The sequence below is a fragment of the Grus americana genome, chromosome 20, assembly GCF_028858705.1.
Source record: "Grus americana isolate bGruAme1 chromosome 20, bGruAme1.mat, whole genome shotgun sequence".
NCBI lineage: Eukaryota > Metazoa > Chordata > Aves > Gruiformes > Gruidae > Grus > Grus americana.
The window spans coordinates 9,523,584-9,544,418 of NC_072871.1; the positions used below are offsets into that span (position 1 = coordinate 9,523,584).

General features: G+C 48.2%; 1 protein-coding gene and 1 non-coding gene across 14 annotated transcripts in view; both read right to left on the bottom strand.

The window, feature by feature from the left end:
• The window catches only part of DAB2IP (DAB2 interacting protein), a 245,549-nt gene that overhangs the window by 77,515 nt on the left and 147,199 nt on the right, over positions 1–20,835 (bottom strand). The window contains exon 1 of one of the 13 annotated variants that reach the window (XM_054848438.1): positions 6,841–6,999. The exons of the other annotated variants lie outside the window; for them this stretch is intronic. The gene's annotated coding sequence lies outside the window, so the exon portion shown is untranslated. Of the gene's footprint in view, positions 1–6,840; positions 7,000–20,835 lie in introns of those variants that run through there. 13 annotated transcript variants of the gene reach the window in all.
• Positions 19,361–19,447, bottom strand: TRNASTOP-UCA (transfer RNA opal suppressor (anticodon UCA)). Its single transcript has one exon. It is a non-coding gene; the product is annotated as a tRNA-Sec (tRNA).

Below are 20,835 nucleotides of genomic sequence, written 5' to 3' on the forward strand. Positions count from 1 at the left end.
GCAGGAGCTGCCCACCCCACGCTCCCCGGCTCTGCCCACCCCACGCTCACAGGCAGAGGAAAGGTCGGGGGAGAGTTCGAGTGTTTGTTTCTCAACTGTTTGTGCTTATCTGTATTTGTGGAAGCATTTCAGAATCTCCGTCAGCGCCTCGGGGAGCTGTTTCCCGGTCTCAGCGGACGGGGAGCTGGGAACGCCTCGGGAACCAGCCGGAGCGGTTCAGCTCCCCCACGCAGAGGAGTGGGAGCGGATCAGATCCTACCTCACTTCAGTCCCGAGGTGGGTGGGAGGGAGAGAAAAATATCAAACAGAAAAGCTTAGATCTAAAGGCACCAGGTTTCTCTTTACCCAGGCTGTACCTTTTCTTTCCAGAACGTCTCCCTCGCACCTGCCAATGCATTTTTTTTTTCCTTTTAAAATAGTTGGTGCCGCTTCCAAACTGCGTTTGCATTACTTCCAAAAGTGATAGTTTCTTTAATATGAAAAATAAAATCCAACCTGAACGAATGTTAACATTAACAATGGCCCCAAAATCATTTACTGTCACGCTGGTATAGTGTTATTACTAAATATACCCAACAGCCATTTAATCTCTACCTGCCAGCTCAAGCCGCCTCTCCGAGCCCAGCTGTGGGACTGGGACTAAATGGACTCCCCACCCAGCTGGGCTTCTGCGAACACTGGTGTTAATGGACACAAACACCCTCTGCTTTCAAATCCATAAGTGCTTTTCACAGCTGAGTAACTCCAGTCACCATCAGCCAGGCTTACAGCTGTATCAGTAAATAAGACAGAAAAAACAGCCATTTGCCTCCAAAAAGTTATATGCTTGTCATCGTCTTTAAAAGGATGCTCTGAATAGAGATCAGCTTATAAAGAGCACGAATACATAAAAATTGAGACACACTTTTTTAAGCTCCGCTGAAATGCTCAATGCCACAGGAAGCTTTCTAGGCGGAAAAGCGGAGAAAATGCCATATAAAGTGCTAAAGTATGTGGACAGTCCTGCTGAGGAGCGTGTTCTGGCGCAGCGCTGCCCAGAAATGTGAACAGTACTGGGACAGACGGGTCTTACAAGTCCAAGACCACACAAGTTACCCTGTATTACAGTTCATTCCTCTCATTAAAACAATAAATCTGGTTTAGGAATACAGTTCCATATAAATACCCTGAGATCTGGCCTTAATACACTCAGCTTTATAATTAACACCAACTTTAGTGTCTACAAAGGCTAAGAGGTCTCTGGGGTTCCTGATGAGGGAATAAGTCTATTTAAGGCCTAGATTTATGGTGTAGCACAGCTGTGTGTTTAGCAGGGTCTCAGGGCTCCCACGGTTTGGTCCGGAGCACTTCCCGGGGATCTTCTCCCGGCGCAGAGGGCATGCACGAGCCCCGTCTCTCAGGTGATGGGTGAGGCTGCCAGGGCAGGGAAGAGACTGGAGCATCGTTTCTAACCAGATCTTGACTAAGCGGGAGGAAGAAGCAGAGATGGAAAATACCCTGAGGTTATGAGATGGTATTTAAAAAAAAGAAGTTCCATTGAGAAACTACTGCTGGGATTTGATTTGCTGCCATTCCCATTGGCATTTCTGAGAAATTTCCTCTTTATAAATAAAACATATTTTAAAGTAAAATGTCTTGCTTCTAGGTGTTCTGGTGCAACCTAGTGAAGAACACTGCACAATATCTTTGTAGAAAATAAAGCTCAATTATCTAATAGGCCTCGGATCTGTGTTGCAATCATAGCGACGGAGATCGGTGCCCCAAGCAACAGGAATTGTACAAATATATAAAATGAGCAAAGCCACAGAGACTCACCGTTCCAAACACAAACCACTACAGTCATCCAGTCACTCAGTTTTGCCATCTGTGAAATGGGAATGCAGTCTACAGCTGCTACCTTGAAGAGGAGGACTTCTGCAGGAGTGATTAGAAAATATTCTTTATGCGTCAGACACTACTTTTCCAAGCGCATTTTCCTGTAAGCTGCTGGGAGGCCTGACTCACTTCGTGGTCTTTGGCGAGATGCTTATCTTCTCTGTCCTTTCATTGATGTTTCTAGTCCAGTATCCCATAACAGCTTCTAGTCTATCTAATATGGTACCCTGCCTCCAGCAGTAGCTAATAGCCGATGTTTCAAAGGAAGGCAATCTTGTTAACAGAGGGAAAATATAGTTCCTGACCCTTGAAGGCAGGCAGGCAGAGCCCTGAAACTTTTGATTTATTCTTCCTGCTGATGTTGGTTGCTTAGCTACAAATATTCTCAATGCTCATAAAAGGCTCTCTCCCCTACTCCTCCTCACCGCTATGTTTTAAGTCCAGCCACAGTTTATTTTTCTTGAAACCTAGGTGATGAAATTTCGTGTTGATGTTACATCTGAGATGTAGAATGCCCCGCTCCCTCCCCAGCGCCTGGCTAATTGCCACGAGCATTAACGGGAGCAGAGGGGGTTCCATTCCACGCACAGGAGACAAGTCACCCTCCGACACCGAAGATGGGCAACAGCGCCCAGCTCCAATGTAGGAGCACTCGTAAAGAAGAAAACAGAAAGGAAAAAAAAAAAGTGAGTAATGAACCAAACTGAACCTGTAGCTAAACCAGACCTGCTGGCAGCTCATTCCATGGACCCATCGAGCGTCCAAGGCAATGCCTCAAAATCTGACGGGTCTCTGACGCGGCGCTCGGCATCTGCTGACGGGCGACGTGTGTAGCCGGAGGGTCCCAGGGTACGCCATCCGCGAGCAAATTAGGCTGGATGGGGTCAGCCGATACACGTCTGCCGTGACAAGGGGCAAAACATCCCGAAGACATGACAACGTCCCCTACAGATCTCCTCCCCGGCCTCTTTGCACGTTTCCAGGACCGAGCGTGCGGCTGCAGCCTTACAGCGCTACTGCTCCCTCCTCTGCGGGGCTTCTCGTGGGGCTGCTGTACGGGTGAGCATGGATTAAACCCGAGGTCCAGCCACCATCTCCATCTCCCGCCCCTGCACCGCAGTTATGTGAGGGACAGGAAGAAGCCATCGACAGGTGACGTGAGTCAATAGGAAACAATGGTCTGGTCTCAGTCAGGGAGAAATAAAATTACTGCAAAAACAATAACCTCGCAGAGCTACCCATAGGAAAACAAAGCAAGCGGTCTGGGTAGGAACACTGGGACAATTGCTAGCACCAGCTGTGGGCACAGGGCAGGCAGCAGAATTCAAAGGTGGGTTTTTTCCTGTCTGCTGAAATTAGAGAACAATGAGCAAAACCTCTCCCGTAGGAAAGGGAAGCAGCTCAGCAGGAACACGTGGCTCTGGCACCCGACTGCCAAGCCCTGCCGTGCTCAGGAGCTGCGCGAGGGTCTGGGGGGCTGCGGAGGAACGGTTGCCTCTCCCGTGCGACGAGTCACTTGGACAAAACACCCGCCCGCTGCTCTGGCTTCTCCTTACTGACCGGGAAGATGTATGGTGCTGTGGGTTCACGTTTGAAAGTGCTTTGAGATCTCTCACCGAACACTGCTAAGAGAGACGTCAGAATTATATCAAGTGTTAATAAGGTTTTTATGCTTCTGCTACACAATGACTCTCCACTTTGTATTTTAGAAGTCATGCACATACACACAGCTGTCCTTGTAAACACACAGACACGTGAACACCGTTTCCCACAGAAGGCCAGGGGATGCTACCTGGAGCTCAGGGAAAAGGAAGCCAGCTGACTTGACAATGACATCAGGTTTCACAGGCCACGTGCAGGAGCCAAGAGCCATTTTTAACTCATTTTACTGTGGCACAGCCCCTTTAAAGCACCTGGGAGTGCTTTAAAACCAGAGCTCAGCCACTCTGTTGCTTCCGTGTAACTGTGGAAAGGAAGAAACAGAGCTTGAGGCAAAGGCCTTTTGGTCCCCGTGAACCTCCTGCTGAAGCCCAAAGAGAAGCTCCTGCGCAGTTTGTTCTTTAAGCCTCCAGCAGACCAGCGGTACCCAGCTCCTCCCAGCCCTAACTGGAAGGCAGATCATTACATGATCCCAAAATTACTGGATAGGAAGCGACAGACAAGTGCAGAGAACTGTTAGTGCTGTCACCTTCTGATGACTAAAAGCTGGAGCAACTTGAACAGTAAAAAGCAGCTTTTGGGCCAACAGCGCCTCATGTTTGGTGAGCAGGTAACAGAGGAGACAGGCGGGTGCTGGGAGTCAAGGGTCTCTGTATCAAATTCATTTTTTAACTAACAACCTTGCAACGATGCCAAGAGAGAACCAGAAAGCTCCCAGTCAGCACTGCACCACAATCAGTGATTAATTTGTTGCATGACACTTTGCTTGCTATACATGACAGAGCTCATAAATTCTCATTTTTATTGATGTTGTCCACAACTCCAGCAGACATCAATGCCCAACAAGTCTTAAAAACTGGGTCTAGAGCACCTAAAATCGGGACTGAACAGATCAGCGCCTTTACATTTTGCTATCCTAGGTGACACAACTCCAAGTTCTTTGAATAGCTCTTCTCAACACAAATGACAATTGTATCTTATATTATTAAATCTGTCATCAAATTGCAGGTCTCTGAAATGGTGAAAGTCAAAGAGAAGCAAAGCAGGGGGTGTTTCTGCACAATACCCAGCGGAGCTGAGGGAGCCTTTTAAAGAAGAAAAGATGTTATTCCTGCCACTTTCAGCAGAAGGAAACTCACAGAATTACTGAGCGCTTTCTCATCCCACTCACTATCTTCCCAGCTTCCCAAGTATGCACCCGAGGCCACGGAAGCCTGGCAAGTTGCTGTGATGAAACACCAGACACGCAGAGGGCTGCTGCTCGGACCGGGAGCGAAGGGCGCACCGCGCGCTGGGATGACGTCTCCTGCTGAAGCTCCCCTTTGTCTACAGCGCTGCTTCTCCACCCACTCCGTGCACATCTCCCTCTTCTAACATTGTCACTAATGAAGCCACAGGAGGTGGTTTAGCCTCACAAGAGTCTGCGTTATTTGTACAAGCCCCATGGCAGCCCTCTTCTCCCGTGCGCTGCAGCCATGCCCAGGGACACCTCCCGCTAATCGCTGTGTAGTGGGAAGGAGGATGGTGCCCAGAGCGCAGCCACGGCGTTGCAGCGTCACGCAGCGCAAACGTGCCGCAAGGCCGTGTGTTCTGCTGGCTGGGGCTCTCCAAAGACCGTCCAGACCCAGCCCTGCTTCATCTGTGCTGCTCAAAGGAAAATGACTGAAATGATGGCTGGGAATCAAAACGAAGCAAGGACAGTCATATCAGCTTACCTCTGAACATTAACATGACTATTAATTACCATTTGCTACATCAAGCTATGATTTAATGAGAACAAATACAGATGCAGCCTGGACCTTCTCTCCCTCACTGCGCACTCCTTTCCTCACGCCCCTCCTAGAAGCCGTGATCCCCGACCATGACCAGGGCAGATGCTCAGCGTCGCTGCTGGGGCAGCCCATCAGCTGTCTCCAGCTCACAAGACCAAACGAAGCTTGGCTTAATACAAGAATTCACTGCTTTTGTTACATTTAGGTGTTCCTAGTTGTAGGTATTATTATAAACATGCTTCATTTTCAAACTGTGATTATTATTTGTTGCATTTATTGACTAGAGAATAGCTGAGAAGGATTCTGATGCTGTTTAAGATATCGCAAGCTATACCGGTCATCCTGCTAATTTTGGGGAAAAAAGAGATGGGAGGGAGGAAGTGTGTCTGAAGCCTAATTAGAACGCAAATGCATGCCAGACTTTAATTTGAAATACTTTTTTTCTTTTCAACAATATCCTTTTCCGCTGGGCTCTGAAAAGAGCGGAGCTGGACAATTGTACAGGAAGCTGGGAGAGACTAACAATAGAGGAGGAGTGGAGAGGGGAGTGAAACCAGCCTATCTCCTTTTACTCAAAATCAAACGTGAAAAGAGACAAATTGCATAAAGGATGACTAACAAAGACAGCTTTAAAAATCATTTCAGGGTTAGTCTTTTCAGGTTCACAGCAAGGACGTCAGGAAAGGACGTTCAGTTTCCTACATTACATAAGTTTTAGGACATCTCCCTTTAAAGTTAGCTCTGCTGTACTCTTACCACGTACACAGCCGCCTACACACAGCCGGGACTGCTTGCAAACACACCCTACCCCCGTCCATGGCCAATTCTTTTTTTACAATCATACAGATCTTTTACAATCGCTTCGAAAAATCTATTAATTCTGTATGCAGTGCCACGGCCACTCCGCACGCTCCACTCCCCGCGGACGTGCGGGAATTGCTTGCCTGTACACCGTGCTCCCAAATCACCGGATCCCTTTTGCAAGAGTACCGGGGCCCTGAGTAACCACCTTTCAAGCAAACCATTTTATCATTTGCTTCCTGCATCTTTCCCTCTCGCCCCGCGAACGTCTAGAGAAAGCGCTGAACGCTCCTTTCCTCGGCGGATGATTGAATGCAGAGGTTGGCTGGAGGCGCAGCTGCCTCGACCCCCACAGGCTGATTTCACAGGAAACAGCACAAACATCTGCACCATTGAACCGACTGACAGACCTCGGGAGATCTCTGTTCAGAGCAATCCAACATTTGAAAATCCAACACATTGCAAGATGCTGTAGCCCCAGCAGTCCCCACCAGCTGAAACAATGTGCTGGAAAGTCTGTTTTCTCCGTATCTGCTCCCTGGCCCTTTTTTAAAAAGCAGTGTATGAATTCAAAGGATTTTAAAGGTCCAGCTTTTCAAATCTGGATCATCCACTTCCAGAGCAAGCTCACGAGGATGCAGGAAATACTTTGTCATTGCAGTTCCATTGTAATTTGGCAAATCCTAGGGAACCACTGAAAAGAAAGGTAAGTGGAAAACTACCAGACACTTACCCAAACCTCCACGGGACAGAAAAATAAGATTGGGATAGAAAACCAATTCTGAGGTCCCCAGGAAAGTCAGCTCCTCCGAGAGCGGTGCAAGTCCATCTTCTGCGCCGCCCTCGCTTGGCTGGGTCGGTCTTGGCTTGTACGATTCAGCTGGCTCTTAAACCGCTCGCAGACTCCGGGACTGCGAGACTTCCTCTGCAGCTGATAGCGGGGTTATTAAAGTAAACTGACTATTGCCCTTTGTGGAGGGAGGTGGAGGGGAGGGAAGCTCAGCCCCTTCCCTTCCTTTGTAATTCAAACCCTTCCTTGAGGCTCACTGCTTTGGAGGAGAGGCATCTGCTCCCAGCCCCTTCCCTGCTGCCTGGGAGCTCACGCAGGTACTGGCTGCGGTCCAGGCTGAAGAAACGGCGCTGCACTCCAAGTTTACATGACAAAGCAGCTCATTCCTAATTAAACTTCATCTAGCATTTTTCTTTCTCATACCTAATTAGTGCAGTACAGCATACATCCAGGTAAGGAGTGAGAGAGTTTGCACATAAGCGCAGGCTCCGCTGTCTGCACCTCTGATTAATTTTAAGATTTCCTCTTCATTTATTCAGCAAGAGGCTCCCGTCACTTCCAAAACGTTACATTTTCACCATCCCTACCAGGGGCACTGGCCAGTCGACACTACAGAAGACTGGGCGGACGCTGGTCGCAGTAGAGGAGTGCACGTTTCCGAACCCTCCCAGAGATGCGCTGCTCCTGAAGCCTGTCATTGCAATGTCAACGTGCTTTCATGGACAGTTGCATCGGGATCGGGCAGCTCTGATCTTTATTACTTCCTGAGGGCAGTTAATCTCTAAAGCTGAAACTATAAATGCTGTCAGCTTAGCTTGCAGCCTTCTTCTATTGGTATTTACAATTCACATCTTAAATTATAAAAAAGTTCAGGCATATAGGAATACATCCACCATCCAGGCCTATAGGAATTAAAGGACATTTTCCTCAAATCCTCTCGAAATCTAAACTTTCGTTATTAGCCATACCCAGTGTGGTAATAAACTCTAGTCCCTGACAGCAACAGACATATCTCATCTCCACTGTATTTCAATATTACAATACTCCACAATGACCGGGTAAGCAGCCTCAATCCAATAGATTTTACTTCACCCTGTCAATCAGAAAATTCTGGCACATCACAGAAGTAAAAGAAAAAACAAACCCTGAACATTTTGTTTGAGGTCCCCCAACTCCCTGTGCCTCCCCCCTTCCCTGAAACACATCCTCCTTGAGGCAGTGGTTTTCACTCTTTTCTGACGGCAAATGTTTAGATTCGCTGCTCTGGTGATGACCGCAAACAGCGGGGACGGTCCGATTATCTATTTCAGCTGTTTGTACCGTTCCCTGAGTTAACGAGAAAGGGCACCGAGAGCATCTGCTATGAACCAGAACTCACTGTGCTTCAGGAGAGCACTGAGCAAGGACCTGGGGTTCTGCTGGACACGTGTGTGCTGGCAGGAGTAAGTGGAAGGGTGGAATTGCAAGGATGTTTTCCATTGCATCCCTGTTCAGGGTCCCAACCTTTTGCTAACAGCTTGGCTGTGACTAGTGCGTAATCACAAGAAGTATTTCAGTGTCACCCCAACGCAGACAGGCATCTTTCTAATCTCCTAAGTGCAATTTGCACAAGGGGCTCTCAGGACACGCGGGCACACCCTCCTTTCACTCTGGGTCCCTTTTCACCCAAACTCAGTTCTTCCACCAGAAATCATGCTACATCCAAAACGGAGGACTAAGAATGAAACCCTTTTTGCAATAGCCATGATGAAGCAGGTGTTTGGTGTCCGCAGGCCAAACGCCACTTCCACTGAAGTCCCATGGTTATGTTCTCATCCACTCGACTATGAAGCAGCCGTCATGGGTAACTGCAAGCCTCCCATTTCCTGGGATCCCTTCCCTGCTCACCCCGATCCTGGGCTGGCTGTGCTACCAAGCTGGCAGACAGGCACGTCACAACTCAACTTAGGGGCACTACTAGTAGGTAAATATGAAATGACACAGTTAAAACATGGACAGTCTAAGCTGAGACTGGTAAAAACGATCAGCTAAGCAAACAAACAAATGTGCGTGTCTGTATTGTTACAAGACATGAGGAACTCGCTTTTCTTCTATATTACGCTGGTATAAGTTCAAACTACTTCCACTCATTTATCCTTTATATACACGGGCATATTAAAATAAGAATTGACCCAGCATCAAATATTCCCTGTCTTAGGAACTATTCCCCGCTGCCAGTAACACAGAAGGTCCATGAGAGCCTGGGAGAATGTATCCATATGCACGCTTATCTCTTCATTTCAGACCATTCATCATTCCTTGCCTGGAAGCAACAGTTAATTTACAATAACTCAATGTCAAGATGGAAGTTTAAAATCCTCTTGAGGATTGCCCTAGGAGAAGATTTTGTCCCAGCCCTCTGTATCCACTGTAGATTCAGCTGAGCCTTTTTTGAAGTCACTTAGTTTTAGAGCATGATAGAAATAAAGAAAGAGAGAAGACCTACTCAGCTGTGGCTACTGCACATCCAAAGCCAATGCAGGATCATCTCTCCAGTGTGTTCAGTTGGGATTTCAGTAGTCACAGAAATTAGAGAGAAAGGAAGAATACAGCCAGTCAGAAACCCCTGCATGCAGCGGAGATGATTTCCTATGGTTTATTGTTTTGTCCAGATACAGATTTCAATAACACATGACTCTTGCACAGAGTAGGAAATACTTCCAACCTGGAGTGGAGGAGAAGGTACCCCTCGGCTAACATCAACAGATCGGACCTTTCGGAAAAGCCACCTCGCAACCTGACCTTCCCCCCAAAACCTTCCAAACAGCAATCCAGACACAAGGACCCTCTGAGCAGAGCTAACTACAGACTGAGTCTCCGTACCCCGCTCTCCCCTCTTCTCTCTCTTACATTTGTTTGGACTCTACTTTGTCATTTCATTTTCAGGACTTTGCTCACCACATTTTACTAGCGTTGATGGCCCTTGCCTTTTATCACGGACCATCTGCATCTACTGTTTTGGAAAGCAATTATTTAAAACTCCGCAGGTAGTGCCGCAGACAATGGCTGACACGCCATCTATGTAAATCAGAAGGTGTCTAAAGAGGGTGTTTACAAGCAGAACGCTGCTAAAAGTCTGCCTTGGTTGCAGATAACAAGGCTGAGACAATGACAGATTTCCTTCTCCTCGCAGCCAAGAGCAGCTCCCTCTGATTGGCTTCGGCGTGTTTATCCAGGATGCTGGGAGAGAGCAGGCACCAAATATGCAATTAATTGGCAGTTTGCGAGAGCATATTGCCTAAAGATAAACAGAGTGGGTGATCGTGTCGTATGTAAAATGGCTGAGTGCTGCAGATGTAGTGTTGACCCAATTTAAAAAAAAAGAGGGGTTTTTTGTTCTCTTGGAAAATAATTGTATTCAAATGAATACTTTTTTGCACGGTCCCTCTGGTCTTTGAATATTTTGTGTACGTAAGCCATTCCAGGTCCTTCCTTAGTCTGGAAGTACTTAGTAAATTAAGAATTTGCTGCAAACTTTTACTGCTGGCATCAGTAGAGCATTTCACCAATGGAAAATGTTTTGCGCAGGAGTAGACAAGTACATTGCGACATGGTGTTAATGGCCTTTACTCTTCACAGCGGGTGTTTTGCAAGCAGGAAAAGACAAGACTACTGGATCTGAGTCTAACTGGGAATCAGGTGACGTGAAAAGGAACGGAACTCCCTAGGACAGACGCAGGTGTGTGAAGGAGATCGGGTCTACAGGACTAGAGGGGAGGACCTGGCGCAGGGGAATGACTGATGCTCAGGAAATGGAGAGTGCTGTGAATGGAAGGGACGGGCTACACTGTCTAAATACAGGCGCTGTCAGACAAAAAGGCACAAGGGTGCCATAAAACCCAGAGTCAGGTAAGGAAATAAAATGATAAGGGCGAAGAGTGAATGCTACTTAGGAGCTCAAGATACACTCTGTGAAAAAATACGTTGAGGCTGGAAAGGGGAAAGGCAACTTGAACGTGATGCTAGACAAGCTGGGTAGCTTGAGAGCCTTGGGAAGGGGTATCTATGACGTCATCAGAGCGGCAGCACAAACTTGTGGATCAAGCGCGAGACACAAATGCTAAACAGAAAAGCTCTCAGTTTCAGGAGAGAGAATGCGTGAGAAGAAAAGTCCTTGATGTGGACTTTCAGACTTCATGTTCTGCAGAACAAAACAGCGGCCCACGCAGCTCCCAGGCGCAGCAGTAACAGGCAATGAAAATCAATGACCTCACCGGACAAAAGGACACTTGCCTCTCTCCGTTTTTATATTTAGTGCTATAAAACTAAAGACTAAAGCATGTAACAAACCTCTCACTTCATTTTACTGAGACGACATCGACATTACCAGCGCCGTTCAGATCGAGCAAGAAAACAAGCCATGATCTGGCAACTGCTTTGCGAGGGACAATGCACAGAGATCGTATCTGGCCTGACCAACGTGACGACTTCAAAAATGCCTTTACCGGAATTACTGATTTTTACAGCATGCATTGACTTGTTGTTTTGCTTGATACTTTCACTTTGCCCTCAGCCTAGGCTGTGAGCTGGCAGCGGACAGTTTCATGTGCACTTCGCCCTCCGCAGATGACGTCCTTCCTTCTTCTATGCCAAGGTGATTCCAGATGAACTCTTCACGCAGGGCTCAGTCCAGCTTCCCTCTGAATCCCCCTGAATGCCAGGGCTCAGCCACGTGCTGAGCTTGGTGTTCCAGAAGCATGGCAAAAATTCTGCAGCGTTTTAAAAAATCTTTTTCTTTTAGATCAAAGTTTCTGTATTTGGGTACCTAAAATTAGCTAGCAAAATAAGTGACATTTTAGTCAGAGATGCAGAACTTCCATTGATTTTAATGGATTCAGCATCCCAGAAAAGTAGGCCACTTATTTATGTACCTACATGAGCATCTGCATGCCTAACTTGAAGGAGCCAAGTTTGTAAATGATGACCTTATGCTTTAAAAATCATGAGACAACTCTGCACGCATCAGTCTGTTATTCCCTTTATTTCTGTCAGCAAGTCTCATTCGAGAAGTAGATTTAAGCTGTAAAATGTGCCTTTTAAAGTTTCTTGCAATAAGGTCTCCTCTATTTAGCAAAACACTTAGGCGCGAGCGTAACGTGCTCCTGAAGAGAGGCACTGCACTGAATCAAGGCTAATGGCTTTCTCACACTCCTCTGCCTGAGACGGGCAACGAATCTTTGTCTCCCCACAGCAAATTTCCGATCCCGATGGGAATGGCTCAGCAGCCTTGAAGCCCGTTTCTGCCTCATCACTTTACCCTAGGAACATACTGTAACATCTTACAGGGCTTCTTCAAAGCACAGCAAGCTAAACAACGCCGGAAAAAACTGCATCACATTCTGCAATGATGCTTTGGGCAGGGGCGCAGGCACCAGCGCCGCGGGTGGAGGGAGGGGAAGGGGGCACCAAGGAGCGGGAGGACGCTGAGCCCGCCGTGTTCCCGGGGAGGGCGGCTGTAAAGCAACGAGGCACGAGCCTCTTGCTAATGCGCGCGAGAGGAACTCCTCAACCTGCTATTTATCTTGCAACTTATCTATTTTAATCTTGTGCAACTGAATGACTATCAATGGACTGCCATTTGGCTGCTTAAGGAAATAGCTGTATAATTTAGCTCTGATTGTTTAAAGCACTTGGCAGGAAACAATAGATAAAAACTGACAGGACTTTCACAGTTAACAATACAAACTAATGAAGTGAAATACTGCTCAGAGAAATATTGTGACGGGTATCCACAGATTGAAATGAAGGAAAAGAAGTGGCAGGGTAGATTCTGCACTGCAGTCCCTCAGTCTTGACTTTGAAGAAAAGTCATCAGATCTTCCTTCTGTCTACTGTGCTATCACGCTGGTTTGGTTACACAGCACTGTGTGCAAGTTTGTAAAATTACACTAGTTAAAAAATTCCCAGAGAGGAACCAGAGATGGGCTTAGCTCAGATCTGCCACACTTTCACATGCCCACAGCTGTTACCAGCAGGAGTTCACCTGTGGAACGACACGGACCACCGAAGGGAAGCGATGGGGAAAAACCCTGAACTCAGAGGAATACACAAGCAGCACCGAGCTTCCAGCACGAGCGTTTGTGTGCAGGTTGTTCACAGCGACGGCGCTACAGGAACCCAGCACGTAGCCAGCACAGGAGCGCAGGACTCTGACCGTCCGACTCACTCCTAAAGGCAATTGCTGGATATTGAACTTTGGTAGAAAGACTTACTATCGCTGCAGACAGCTACAGGCACTTTTTATTTTCCTTTATCTTACAGATTGCAGCTCAGAGTCTGAATTATTCAAAGCAGACTCCGCTGACAGCTTCTTGAAGCAGGGGGGCACACACACACACAGATGGCGACTGTAGTTTTCCCGTGCGCATGGCGTATCCCAATTCCCAAGTGTGTTTAACTGGACAATTAGTGCAATTTGTTAAGCAGGCAGAAGGCAGCGAGGTGGAGCACACGGTGCTGTGCACACAGAGGGCGTCGGTGCAGAGCCCCTCTCATCTTTGTGTCTTCAGGACAGAGGATGCCGCAGAGAGGCAGCAGCCAGCCCGCCCTGCCCACGAGTACCCTTTACAGGATAAACTGGTTTGATTATTTGTGGTCTCACCCACCGGCTCAGCTAAAAGGACATTTTGGGCTCCCTAAGAAACTAATGACCAAAAGCACTATTGGGGAGGATTTCCCTGTTGTATATCTTACCGTAGGCACAAGAAGATTGCCTTGGTGTGCTGCGAGGAGGTTCTAGGCACAGCAGTAGGATCAATAACTGGATGATATATACTGTTGACTGTGATACAGTGCTTGGTATTCCCTAACACACAGCGATACTGCTGGCCGTTTGGCCACCCTCCACGCTACCGGCCTCCTTTCTGCCTTGACCGCACTGGAGGGAGACGTAAGGGTGCAGCTTTCCCAAAAAATTATGTGCACACAGAGCATCTGGACTTTGAGGGAAGTTAAACACTATTAACTAATTTGGTTTCCATGGTGAAGGACTGCAAAGCTTCGCTTACCCTAGGAAGAATGGGAAGTTTACATTTTCTGGCCCCAGGTAAAAGCGTAAGGAAAATGACACCTGGTTGGGAGTGGAGACAACTTACTTGTAGAAAATCAGGAAAAATTTTTTTTGCAGGAAAGTGGCACAGATATAGCAGAGCGCTGCCTGAATGAAACCCAGTGTAATGCACCCTGGCCAAATTTTTGTTATTGCCTGTCCCACTATTTCATACAACTCAATAAAAAACCACCCTGACCTACGGTGGGAATGTGCTCCAGCAGCTCCGAGGAAACAGGCAAATCCCTCGAAAGCCAAGAGGATGAGAATCGTGCCTGCGCGGAGAGCCAGCACGAACCCCGTGCAGGGCTCAAAGCCCACTTAAACCCACTGCTGACCCCTTCATCCCATCCCCTGGCTCCCAGGGCAGATCCACCAGATCTGTGGCCACACACGAGCCCTCCGCACAGGAGTGACTTTATCTGCTCTGAACAAACCTGGAGAGAGAACACTTTTAGAAGCATCTGTATCTGCTCCTAGCAATCCCTTCCAGCATCAAGAGGCTGCATTCCTCAATACTGCAAGCTAAAGCTGTTCAAGTGAACACGGGACGTGCCAGACTCCGTGTTTCTAATGGGAGCTGACACTGCCAGCACTGAAAATCAGACAGGAAGAAGTCCTCAGACAAGGAGACTAATTAACAAACATAACTGACACTGGAAAATAGCTTAAAAGATTTAAAAACCCAAAACCTAAACCCATCCTCATCCCAAAAATAAAACACACAAAAAAATCTTTACTTTTATACAGGTCAGAGTTAATTCAAAAACAAGGAAACACTCTAAAGATCATGTGGATCTTTCGTATGTATCCATATACCTGAAAGTCAAGGCACTCTTTTCAAGTCCCACCTGCAATTTTGAAGTTTACAGATGTTTCTGAACTTCTTACACTAGAGCTGCACAGGAAAAGGCAAATAGGGGCAACCAGATCAGCTCAAACACCGTTTTCTGAATGGTAAGAGGCAAGAGTCCTGCTGCCTGGAGCACCGGCAGCACAGGAACGATGCCAGGAACTCTTTCTTTGAAATGGCTGCCCCTCTCCCCGGGCGGACCTGTGCACCCCAGGCTTTGGAGATGTGTCTCCACTACCCAGCTCCAGCCTCCAAAGGAGAAAAGTCTCACCTCTGCCGCAGAGGCTGCGGTGGTTTGGGGCTGGTACAGCCTGGCCCCACAGGAGGAATTTGCTGCACTGCACAAATGTTCTCACCGGAGAATGCCACCGGTATTGTCTTTCAGCATATTGTTCTCTCTGGGTTAAATATAACTTATGTACCGTTCACAGAAGAAAGCTATTCTTTGTGTGAGAAAACGCGTAGAAGGCTTTTAGTTTGACATTGTTGTTACCACACCACTGCAAAGAAACAATAATAATAGTAACCAAAACAAAAATATCTCTATGCATATTTCACTATGTCAAGAGATTAGGATGCTTACCTCTAAAATTGGGTGAAAGAAAGTATTTAAAATTTGTTTTTGCAATTTTGACTGAAAATACAGGAGACTTTTTTTGTTTCTACCTATTCAATGACTTCATTTCAAGATATTTTTCAACTTTTTCACTACCCAAAAAGGGGAAAAATAGAAGGGAGGAAAGAAATAAAATCATGGCTTTTGACTGGCGAAAACTCAAAGCATGTCAAAGTTTTAAATATGATTTTACGAAAATGAAGGATGTCCTTAACATTGACATGAATCAGGGTAGGTTCCGGAAAGCTGAACTGTTGCAGCCGGTACAACACCCTCTGCCTTTCCAGTCTACGTCGTACCTGCCCACGTGAACTGCGGCGTCCCACGCACGGTTCCTTCAGCCTCAGCCGGTCCTGCCCCTGCCACTCGCTCTGAGCGCTGGCACGCCGCGGCTCTGCAAGTGATACCGGCCTGTTGCTCGAGCCAGGACTAGTATTGCAAGAGAGCAACTCTCTGAAACAAGGTGTTTGAAGACTGCAGACGACCTGGATGTTCAGTGTGGTGAATCACAGCTTGCAGCAGTCCATAAAGACCTCCGTGGCTATTGTGACTATGATTAATCTCTCAGATACATCCCCAAAATCAAAGTTTCAAAGGCCCCTGGCTGCATCCAAGCCGTGACAGTCCTCCTGGGTCACTGGGGTATTAATGCTTCAAACCTGACGCTCCTGAAGGCAATGGCAAAGCTCCCGTTGACTCGAAGGGTAGAGGAACAGACTGCAAAAGGCGCGGACGTAGCTTGAGTTTCCTGGCTGAATCGTGCCGTCAGCTGCTTTGCTGTCGTGAAGGGGGACTGTCCATCACCCTGGGAATACCAGAGGCTGTTTACTGGAAAGGAGCTCAGCAGCTGGGAGGGATCAGGGGCACCTGAGCTTCTACACTGATGTGTAAAGCAGTGGCAGTAGTAACAGACTGTGAGTGGGTACAAAGGGGAAATGTCAGTCTCTGCTTTCTCTGAGCAGACCCGTGCCTCCTGTGGTGTCAGCCCATCGCCCTTCGCCAGTTTGCCAAGCGCTCAGGAACCACAAAGGGAGGGCAGAGAGCAGCCCTGCGGCGTGAAGGTGACTGCAACGAGACGAAGGCACTCTGTCATGTCAGGCAGTGGGGTCGGACTGTGCTGGAGGCTGGACAGTTGAGCTGGAGGCCCCAGCTGTGAGGACAGGTAGCCACATGTGTTGGGTTTGCGTGGCAAGGTTTTGGTAGCGGGGGGGCTACAGGGGTGGCTTCTGTGAGAAGCTGCTAGAAGCTCCCCCTGTGTCTGATAGAGCCAATGCCAGCCGGCTCTAAGACGGGCCCGCCGCTGGCCAAGGCCAAGCCAATCAGCGCCTCTGTGATAACATATTTAAGAAGAAGAAAAACACTGAGAGAGAGAGCTTTTGCAGCCGGAGAGAGGAGTGAGAAGATGTAAGAAACTCTGCAGACACCAAGGTCAGTGCAGATGGAGGGGGAGGAGGAGCTCCAGGTGCCGGAGCAGAGATCCCCCTGCAGCCCGTGGTGAAGGCCATGGTGAAGCAGGCTGTCCCCCTGCAGCCCATGGAGGAAGGATGAGGGGGTGTAGCGATTCCACCTGCAGCCCGTGGAGGACCCCACGCCGGAGCAGGTGGAGGCACCTGAAGGAGGCTGCGGCCCGTGGGAAGCCCACGCTGGAGCAAGTTCCTGGCCGGACCGGTGGACCCGTGAAGAGGGGAGCCCACGCCAGGGCAGGTTTGCTGGCAGGACTTGTGGCCCCGTGGGGGACCCCATGCTGGAGCAGTTTGCTCCTGAAGGTCTGCACCCCGTGAGAGGGACTCCATGCTGGAGCAGGGGAACGATGAGAGGAGTCCTCCCCCTGAGGATGAAGAAGCGGTAGAAACACCGTGAGATGAACTGACCGTAACCCCCATTCCCCGTCCCCCTGTGCCGCTGAGGGGGGGAAGGTTGAAGCCGGGAGTGAAGTTGAGCCCGGGAAGATGGGAGGGGTGGGGGGAAGTGTTTTAAGAGTTGATTTTATTTTCTCATTCCTCTACTCTGTTTTGCCTAGTAATAAATTAGATGAATTCCCTCTCTAAGTTTGGTCTGTTTTGCTCGTGACAACAATTAGAGAGTGATCTCCCCCTGTCCTTATCTCGACCCGCAAGCATTTCGTTATGCCTTTTCTCCCCTGTTTAGTGAATGAGGGGAGTGAGAGAGCGGCTCTGGTGGGCACCTGGCCCCCAGCCAGGCTCAACCCACCACAGTCTTTTTGGCGCCCAACGTGGGGCATGAGAAAATTGAGATAAGGACAGTAATTGGAAGAGGTAACGAGCAAAACATTGACTGAACGTAGATTGAGAGTGAAATAGCGGTGAAGGGACGGGAGGTGGATTCTGTGTGTATTGTCTACTCTTGTTTAGTGTTGTGATAGTGTTGCTTTGATTCTGGTGGGGGGAATTCTTTTTCTTTTTCCTTGTTGATGTGATTAGTGTGTGTGTAGTTTTTCTGTTGAATGTATGTTTTAATAATTCTTAAATATGTGATTCACAGAGGCGAGGGGTGGAAGAATTCCCCCTATCAGACACAAGCCTCTGGAAAGATCGAGAGATATAATGGACTGTTAAAGACTATGTTGAGGGCATTAGGTAATGGGGCATGGAAGCACTGGGATACAAATTTAGCAGAAGCCACTTGGCTGATTAATACCAGAGGATCTGCTAACCGTCCTGGTCCTGCCCAAACGAAACCCCTACATACTGTGGGAGGAGACAAGGTCCCTGTAGTACACATGGGAAAGTGGCTGGGGAAGGCGGTGTGGATTGCTCCTCCCATGGGAAAAGGCAAACCCATTTCTGGGATTGTCTTCGCTCAGGGACCTGGGTGTACTTGGTGGGTAATGCGGAAGGATGGGGAGACCCGGTGTGTGCCTCAAGGAGATTTAACCTTGGGGTAAAATAATCTGTAATGTGAGTTGTACGTTTTAGGAAGTAATGTAGAAGGAATGACCCAAACCAACGAAGAGCAAGTTTCACAAGGAGCCAGATGAATGCAACAACAGCCCGAAGCAAGCCGGTGTTGGTGCCCAACAACTGAACCTGAACAGCCATCCTGACAGATTGGGCCCAAGTCATAGTCGGTTCATGAACATCTGGAGGAGCAGAGGAAGCTCATGGAACGGGAGAGTAACATCCATCTATTAAAGGACTGGAGATTATAGTTAATAAGAACTAAATACAATGAAACGGTTATAAAATATATACATATATGTATTAAAGTGTGTGGAGCGTGAGCATGACACAAATGGTATGGAATAAGGGGTGGAGATTGTATTGGGTCTAGCTGAGATGGAGTTAATTCTCCCCACAGCAGCCCTCATGGTGCTGTGCTGTGTATTGGTAGCTAGCAAACTGTTGATAACACACCAGTGTTTTGGCTACTACTGAGTAGTGCCAGCACACATCAAGGCTGTCTTTCCAACATTTCTTTTTCCCCAGCAGCACGCTGGGGGTGGGCAAGATCTTGGGAGGGGACACAGCTAGGACAGCTGACCCAAACTGACCAAAGAGATATTCCATACCATATGACGTCTGCTCAGCAATAAGAAACTGAGAATAGGGGGAGGAACAGGGCGGGGGCATTCGTTGTTTTTTTTTACAATGTTTGTCTTCCGGAGTAAGGGGTACGCATACTGAAGCCCTACTTCCCAGGAAGTGGCCGAACATCGCCTGCTGATGGGAAGTAGAGAATAATCTTTTGCTTTTTGCTTTGCTTCCGCGCGCGGCTTTTTTTGCTTTAGCTACATTAAACTGCCTTTATCTCGACCCACGAGTTTGGGGTTGTTTTTTTTTCCATCCTCCTTTCTCCCCTCCCTGCCTTACTGAAGAGGGGAGTGATAGAGCGGCTCTGGTGGGCACCTGGCCCCCAGCCAGGCTCAACCCACCACAGTCCTTTTTGGCGCCCGAAAGGTGGAAATGAACCACTCTGTCGCTAGACAGCTACAGGTTTGAAGCCTGCACCCCAGACCACTGAGGGTCATCCGGGCCACAGAAGCCACACAGTCGGTGTTAACCTTCTCTCAGTGTTGCAGGCTTAGAGAAAGGCCAAGGGATGTATGTGACCAAGCTCTACTGTGATTTCCCCAGGGGAGCTCAGAAATGCCTGTTTTTTTGTGATGTTCCCAATTTAATCCCTGCCAAGTCATATTTTTAAAGTTCATAAAAATATATCCCCATATAACAAGGAAGACCAAAACTACACAGTTAACCCCAGAGTCTGTCTAATCAATGTATTATCTTCCTGGTAACTTAGTATAAGCGTAAAGTTTTCTGCAGTCCTCGTAACAGAATCCATCACTTCTGTGTCCTCTGGATATCATTAATAAATAATAAATGAAACCGCTCAGAAAAAGGGAGAAAAAATATATCTGGGATTTTTTGGAGCACATTGAGAGGCCAGTAGCAGTGACAGGCACGAAAGGAAAAGTCTAACGGGACAAGCTCTGGGGAACACCGGCTTTGCATTGTCATGGAGACAGGCAGAAAGAACAGGCAAACGTCCAAGCACAGGCGGGGTGTGCCGGCTCCCCCCGGGAGGCAAAGCAGGCAGCAAAGCCCAGGCCCCGGGCAGTGGCACCGGGCACCCCGACAGGATGGAAATACAGTTTCACTGACAGCACCAACATTTGCCAGAGAAGGTCAATATATTTTTGCTGTCAGCTCTTGGGAGGTTTCTTTTAACATGGTTTAATTGGGGTTTAGCACTGGTGAGAGCCCTGGAGAGAGATAACTTGTGCTTAGTCACAGAAGAGTTATGAGCACTGGCAGTGGTAACGTCCCTCCTCGCACGGTCAACGTACCAACCCGCTCTCTCCTCCCTCTCTGCAGTCCGGCCTGGCCAGATCCAGGAGTCAACCCTCCCTTTTCCTCTTTTCTTCAATGCACAGTATTGTCCATCCCAAAAGTTCCTCTTCCCTCGCACTGTTAATAGCGGTGAGACAGGTGGGTGGTGTCACCGATTGGTGGCACAGGGAAGCTCCTGGTCCTCAGGAAACTGCCTGGATCTGCCTGTCCCTCCTGCTTCATGGATGCTCGTGACCTGGCCTGACCGGAGACGGCTCATTCTCTCCTCTCCACCCCTCCCCATCGCTAGAGCCATGGCATGTACTCCACCTCTTCTCAACCACACCACTTTAAACCATCTTCCCATGAGTGCGGGGCTTGGAGGAAAAGTTTTGACCACCACCCTACCTGCACTGCTCGAGTCAGCTATAGGGAAGCCCTGCTATAGGGAGCTACAGGGAAGCCCCGCATCCCAGTAACTCCGCCGACATCTTAAGGAGTAAATAAATAACGGGCATTCAGTTGTTTCCACAGATTTCTTTCCTAACCCCTGCTCTTTCTCAGCTGCTTTGCACTCACCCTGACTCACAGA